The following is a 7906-nucleotide window of genomic DNA, read 5'->3' on the forward strand; positions in this document are numbered from 1 at the left end:
AAAGAAAGAGAAGGAGAAGGAGAAGAAAAGAAGTTTGCTTATAATTTGATTTGGGGCACCAAAGCAGACACAATAGACAACTAAAGAGTCCCAAAGCACAGGGCTTCAAGTGCTACTTTAGAAAGGACCAAGAACTGTGGCACAAGAGTGTATCAAGGGAAGGACAGGACTGTGAGTGTAATCAGTAGCAATGTCTTTAATATGATAAACTTTTAGCATCTAAATTGTTATCACATGTTTAGATCACACTTCATCCAAGTCATTTCCTGATTTAGTCCATTTTCTGTTTAGGAAAATATTAACTTCACCAGCAGAATCCAAAATCGTATGTTAGAATATGAGGAGTTTCATTTGGGAAATGATTTGAACTCCATTCTCCGTCAGCTGAAAAATGTGTTGATTTAAACGTTTTCTCTGCCTTAGATATCAGTTTCATTAGATCTTGTTGATAAAGCAGAAGAAGACAAGAAAAATATTCCTCACGCTTTTCAAGTAAAGAATTGTAACTGTACCAAAGTTTTCCTAGGCTGGCGTAGCATGTAGTACGCCACTGACAAAACCAGCCATTCTAGGAGTGACTGCAGTACTGAATCTGTCAACTGATTCATTAATTCAATAGTCATGTGTACAATCTGGGTGCAAACTATTAGTACTATACCACCAAAAAGTGCAATCACTTACTTCAGACGTTTAAATATGTGTTCATTAATTGCGGGAAATTATTAACAATCTAGGAATTTAATATCCACACATTTAATAATACATGCACGAGGGCTGGGGAGACAGTTTGCCTGTCTAAGTGCCTGCCTGGCATATGCAAGGACCCAGATTTGATCCCCAGTACCACATGCCATGCCAGCCCTGGAACCCCTTGTAGACCGTGCCAGCTACCAAAAATAGGTGTGGTGATGCGGGTCTGCAAAACCACTGCGGGGGAGGCTGAGACAGGAGGATCACTACACGTCTGAGCTGCATAGTGAAACCTTGTACCCAAAAGTAAATAAGTAGTTTTTAAAAAATTAAAATATTATCTATATCTATCTATCTGTATATATAATAGAGGGAAACATACATAAATTTGGACTCTTAAATTTCAAAATATAAATTTTGCTACCCAACACTATTATCAACCATAGATAGCCCTTATGGTTTTTTATAGCACAAACATCTCATTAAATAGTAAATAATCTGTGAACATTTCTTGCATAAAATTGTACACATGTACTTATCAACACTTTCCTCTGTATATACTCAGCCATCATTTTTCCTTAATATGTTCATAGATAGAGAAAATGTCAGACATGGTGGGCAAATGTTGGAATCAGTATGTTTTTCTGCAGTCAAACTAGGCTTTGCACACCCGTACTTGTTCTTCCTTGGGCCATGTGCTTAGTTCCTACACCCCGTGATGAATTTTGCTTCTGCAAAGTTCCTCAACAGCAGACTTCAGAATGCCATTCACTGGGCTTTCCAAGTATTTTTGAAAACGATGAACTTAAATTATTTCTAAATTATATAAAAGAATCAAACAGTCTTTCCAAGAGTCAAAATTCATGTAAGATCAAATATACTGTGTTCCCAGCAGAAAAATAAAAGCATGTTTTGCAGCAGGCTTGCAAGCAAGCAAGCCCCTATCCCATCAGCAGCAAGAGCAAAATTCCTGCAGGTGGTGACAGCCGTGCACTTGGGAACTCTCCCTCTGATTTTCTGCTCTGTGGCACAGAAGCAGAGATTAGAGGAGTTGAAAACAACATACGGTTTGCGAGCGTACAAAAGTGCTTGATTATTCTGAAAGAACAGAGAAATAAGCAGCTCTCAAAATTCGTCATAATATTTAATATGCTCATGCTTCGCAGAAGTGTGCAAATAAATTTTATTATAATTTTATATTCAACAGGCTAAATCTGGGCTTCACCAGCTGGGCTGTTAATACAGGTCAAGGAATAATTAGCTGCAATTGTTTCAGGCTTAGAAACCTAAATGAGCTTTGAGTATGTTTGGAGCTAAGAAAGAGAAAAAAATTTCCTCGCTGATGCAATAGGTTGTGACAAAAACATGAGACAGAGAGTAGATGATTATTACATGAAGATGCACTTATGAAAACATAATGGATGGAGAACTGATGCTCTACTTGCAAAATTCAGATAAATGCCACAGCTCTGCCATAGATGGACGATAGATAATAGGGACAAAAGCCCATGTATTCTTGCTGATAGCAAGCAGTGAGGGGAGGAAAACAGACCATTTCAGCCCAACCCACAAACATCCAAAGGGGTTAATGACTTGTTTCATAGTAGTTTCAGATGATAGTGCAAATAGGTTTTATAAGTCATCACAGGCCCTCTTGGGGAAGACACTGGAATCTTGGATTTTAAAATAGAGGACTGCAATGTGTCCCAAGACATGAACATATTGAGTGACTGGAAGACGTTTGTAATTATAACTTTATGCTTAAAGTTTTATCTCAGAGCAAAATTAATCCACTATCAAGTTACGCATATAGCAAATGAAGGGTAGCTCCATGTAATCAATAACTTTGAAAGAGAAATTCCCAGAGAAAAGTGTATGAAATAAGCATGTCTATGTAGGGGCAACACTGGCTACTACCCGTCAGTTTACTTGTTTTACTTCAAATTTAACACGCAGGGCTCCACTTCCTCATAAAGCATCTATCCCAGATATTTGATGATACGTTACATTATTTTCTTAAGACTGAATGACTGCAATACCCTTCACGTATACCTGGGGAGGCCTAGTTACAGAGCGTTAAAGCTAAGCCTCATCTCATACAGTGTCCTCTGTATGACATCATAACTCATCTTTACTCAGAGATTCACATGCTGAAGTAGAAAAACCACTTTATAGTAATGATGGTGATTAGTCACAAAAAATACTTCCAACCTACCAGGCTGTTACAGTGGATTCAAGAAAGTAGTAAATTCCTCAGATTGCCACGTTTTGTACAAATATGCTTTCAAAGCTATCATTTTCACTCTTCACTCTAACACTTCAGTCCAATTATCTGCTCCTTCTAATAACTCTGCAACTTTATCAACTTTCCCCTCAAGAATTAATTTTGTCTATTTGAAAGAAAATGGGCAAGTTGCCCTGGCAAGAGCAAACACACAAGTATCACTTAGACTTTCCACGTTCATCCCTTCACTGCAACAGAAAGGACCCACTCCTCCATGGAGGAGAGACACGGGTAGCAAACACACATTAGTACACCGAATGATGGGCTCAATAACGGCCAGCGAGGTTGACCTGAAAAATAAAACATCCAGCTTTGAGAGATCAGATTTGTGGTAATCAGTGAGTGAATTCAAGCCTTGTTACAGCTCCTGTGTTTGTTTATTCAAAATACCTATTGCTATGTCTACTATGTACCCTGAAGATAAGTGTGGGAAGAACACACATAAAAATCTCTGGAAGTGACATTCTATACACAAATTCCTCACTCACATTACAGGAGGATTTATCTTTACTGTGCCTAGCAGTGCTGTTCAGAAGAGATATGTATCCCATAGGAAAAAAAAAAAAAAAACCTACAGAAAACAAATTTTTGAAAGAGTATAGACTAGGGCTGGCCAAATAGCTCAGTGGACTAAAGCATCTGCAAGCAAGCTCAGGGGCAGGAGGTTCAATCCCCTAGCCTGCTGTGCCGGTCCCACCCCTGGGGCACTCAGAGACAGTGATCGAGACTGAGAATGGTGCGACCGTATAATCCCAACTCATGGGAGGCTGTAAACAGGCAGATCATTACAAGTCCAATCTAGTAGCGAGACCTTAAACACCCTGTAGACCCTTCCCTAAATTACAAAAAATAAAAATAAAAAATGAAAGTGTATAGAAAAAATATTTTGTTTTTTACTGTGTTGGTGAAGAAGTTTGACAAAGTAGAGAGTTAACTGAAGACCAAAGATTTTATAGGTATATTTTTCAGGAATTTAAATTGCCCCTCCTTATATTTGATCCCTTATATTTTCATTGGAAACAGCTAGGTTAGATGATGTGTACATTTGCACCTCTGTCCTCTGTCCCCCTACAGGATGACATTCTTTGGAGGAAGGCGCAGGAAGAAGATGTCTCAGAGGCCTTGTTCCTGGGCAGTCGTGTCTCTTATGGGAAACCTGCTTGCTGCACTGAAGGTGTGAAGAGATAAAGATGCTACGGCGTGCCACAGAGGAAGGCAAGCTGCCGGTGAGATTTCCGCAGCCGCTCCACATGAGCACTACCGTCCTTCGGAACCTTCCCTCTCCTCATGCATCCAACACTGCAGGTAACAAGTATCGCTGAGTTTCTAGAAGTGAGATTCCTCTTTGAAACCCTGTCCCTCGCCACTGCTGGTGTTCTGCCACCACGCGACTTGCAAGAGCGCTCCGAAGAAGCCCGTGGAGAGGTGTGAGTTTCTGGCAGTCTCGGGTGCAGTCAGGGCTCTGACAGCCAGGGTTCCCGTAACGACTGGCGCATCGCGGAGCACTCAGTGGTTACCTTTAGGCTTACTTCACGGTGCTGGAAAGCCTACCATTCCGTGGGGGCAACAAGGTAAGAAAACACAAGTATTTTATCTTAAATCGTATAAGCAGGCTTAGAAAGTCCTAGATTCATGAGAGAAAAATTGGAGTAAGTGCCCTTCAGACACATTATCGGGTCTCCAGCTGTTCTCTGGGAGCCCAGATCTGATTCGCTCTTGGAGAGCAGCCCATCCAGCGATGGGTACGCAGCCCTTCTGGAACAAGGAGAGTCACAACTTTACGTGTGCCTGGTTTTTTGTTTGTTTTGTTTTGTTTTGTTTTGTTTTGTTTTGTTTTGTTTTTTGTTTTTTCTTTCTTCTTCTTCTTCTTTGTAAAATTGGAATACTGAAAATTTAGAGGGTTCCTTTTGGGATTTGTGTTAAACAAACCTGTTAATCACTTGTAGTGAAACTCAGCAGGATGCAGAATAAATAACGTTAGTCAGCAACCATTGTGAAGGTGTAAGGCAGACAATAAAACAGCCTTTAAACAATTAAAATATTTTGTTCAATTGCTGGGCAGTTTTGACCTCTTCTCATGAATAGAAAGCCTATCTGTAAATTTTATTTCACTTGGCTGTTCTTTTGATATATATTTTAGTGTCAGCAGTTATCCTCTTATAAAATATATTTTGTAAATGCATTGTGCAGCTGTGTCAAGAGTGCCACTGTGGATCCGTAGCTGTGGTACTTGCTGGGCGACATTAAAGACGGTCAGGCAAGCAGTCTCAGCAGGGCTCAGTGAGAGTCGGGCTCCGTGTTCCTCTGCTTACCGAGGGAGAAAATCCTGGGCTCAGTGAACCCCATCTAAGCACCCTCAGGGACAGGCGACACGAAAGTGGTGACAGTGCCACAGGCTAAGAGAAGAACGTGGCCTGGCTGGACAGAGAACCTTGAAAGACTGGGAGGCAGGTGCCCGACATGAGCTGGGGAAGCCACCAGGGCCTAGATCCCGTGGGTCCATGAACTGACCAGAATGGGTCATATTTTACTCTAGAGATAGTTGTAATGCACTAAGGGATTTTCTCAACTCCCGCATGCTGCCTTTTGTCACCACTGCCTTTCATTATTAAGTGACTGTGTCCTGTAGTCTCGTCATGAACAACCTGTACTATTTTCTTGGGCATCACTTCCTTTTTTGTAAAACTGGGAGATGGAACCTAGTGGACAAGTTTCCATCATGAATTGATTACTTTTTACCTGTTGAACATTTAGAGCAGCACTTGACTTGCTATACATGCTCAAAATTAACTCTGCTTTCTTGTTTTGAAGTTGAGCTACTTTATTTTTCGAGGTACTCATTAGCACGTATTTCTTTATGTAATGGTTGTATTTGTTTGGAGGAAGTGGTGCATGTAGGAAGCACCTTAATCTCTTTTCTCATCCTCTGTATCCGTCAATCACTTCCCCTCCTACCCCTTGATCCTCTTTCCATTTACAAAAACTCTAATTCCATTTTTTTTTCTTCAATTCAGTTTTCACCCTCCCCTTTCCCTTTTCCATTCAATTCCTAACCACTATCATGAAATTACGAAAAGATAATAAAACAATAAAAAAAATTCAAATTTAATGCCTCTATCTGTATTGATACCCTGGATATATATATATATTTTTCCAATTATTAATGCTATAGTCAGTGTTATTTAAGGTTAAGCTGATTGCATTTATTCTCAAATTAAAATAATCATTAGTCTTTAATCAAACTATGATCTTGAATTTTAAAGGAAAATTCAAAGTGAGTCCTTCAAGTTTCCTATTTTGCCTACATCAGAATGTTTTTAGATGCTCCTACCTCTTTCCCTGAGGGTGGGTGGTTCCCCTCCCCTCTCCTTTTCTAGGGACAGCACTAACCTAACATTCTTACTTTAAAAGGTACTCACAATTCAATATAATTCTCTTGAGACTGTTTTTAGGAAAATGATAGAGTAAATGACAGAAATGAACTATCCATTGCAGAACGATTTATCATAGAGCGTTGCATACCATTATCTTCCCAACATGCGGTGTAGTAATCACTTGGAGTAGCGATAACACATAATTGTATGCTAGTCATAAATTATAGGTGAATGGCAGTTTCAGCCAGCGAGTGCCAAATAGCAGAGCAGGCGCTGTGGTGATTAGAGAAGATGTAGTTATGAATGCATTTATTACCAGTGTATTACAAAGCTTTTCAATTTGGAAACGGCAGGCATATCAATAGACACCACACCAGGACACCTACGTCAACAGGGTAAAATAGTTAAAGCAAGTTTACCATTTCTGCCTCCCATATGGGTTTATTATAAGGGAAGGAAGAAAAAAAAAAGAAAAGAAAAGTAGAAATTAAGAACAAAATAAATTCCCTGGCTTATATGCCATCTCTTCAAAAAGACTTCTATCAGGTTAAATTCACTTTATATCTCTTCAGGAAGACCCCAGGCATATCTTATCTCAGTTACATACTTTTTCTCATTTTACATTTTAAATTTTATTTATCTTATTTCTGTGATATGTGAAAGGGTCACTCTCAAAAGGATGGTAGCATTTCTGTCTATGGAGGAGATCTCAAATTCTACCAAATCGCTACAAATTTATTCCTTTTCTACATAAACTATATTGTAAACTGATACTGATTTGTGCTTGAGATACTAGCAATTTCTATTTATTTTGGAACAAATGAACTCAAAAGTAATTTATGAGGTAACACTGAGTTGAATAATTATAGTAATAATTCTCCAGTTGATTCTTTACCTTCAAATATACTCTTGGCTATAATTTATTGTTGCTTTTGGGCTGGAAATTAAAAACAGAATAAGCACATTTTTAAATACTTAAAGTTAAAATAAGAAGGATTCAATCAAAGTGCTAGCGTAGGAGCCATTTGAAGATTCCCTTACACTGCTGGACATTGCGGCAAACACCTGAAACCCTTGCACTCCAGGGGCTGAGGCAGGGGAACCACCCCAAGTTCTAGGCCAGCCGGGGCTATGTAGTTTGAAGACAGCCTGAACTATAAAGCAAGATCCTGTCCCAAAACAAATACTAAAACAATAAGAAAAAGATTCCCTTGTAGAGATAAGTGACCATATGAATAACCACATAATTTTAAAAATAGAAATAATATTTTGGTCATATTGTAATAAAATTAGAAAATGTACACAACTAAAATTTTAAGTATTCAATTTGAATGTCTTTGATGGGTGGTTACTGCTTTGAGGCAGGGCACAGCAGGGATTAAACTCCGGTCCTAACAGGCGCCTTCATCTGCTGAGCTGTCTGGCCAGCCCTCTGAAAGTAGTTTCTTCTAATGTATACATCTACTGAAACAAGATACACATATTTTGAAAAAGCAATCAAATACTATTTGATAAAAATTCAAAATTTACAGATATATATATATATATATATATTTCT

At 39.0% G+C, this 7906-nt stretch overlaps 1 protein-coding gene and 1 pseudogene across 1 annotated transcript in view; one reads left to right on the forward strand and one right to left on the reverse strand.

Annotated features, from left to right (window-relative positions):
• Positions 1-7906, reverse strand: part of Negr1 (neuronal growth regulator 1) — an 891516-nt gene that overhangs the window by 584991 nt on the left and 298619 nt on the right. The window lies entirely within an intron of this gene.
• The window catches only part of LOC105742514, a 93769-nt pseudogene that overhangs the window by 22881 nt on the left and 62982 nt on the right, over positions 1-7906 (forward strand).

The sequence above is a fragment of the Octodon degus genome, unplaced genomic scaffold (genome assembly GCF_000260255.1).
Source record: "Octodon degus isolate 3935 unplaced genomic scaffold, OctDeg1.0 scaffold00057, whole genome shotgun sequence".
Lineage (NCBI taxonomy): Eukaryota > Metazoa > Chordata > Mammalia > Rodentia > Octodontidae > Octodon > Octodon degus.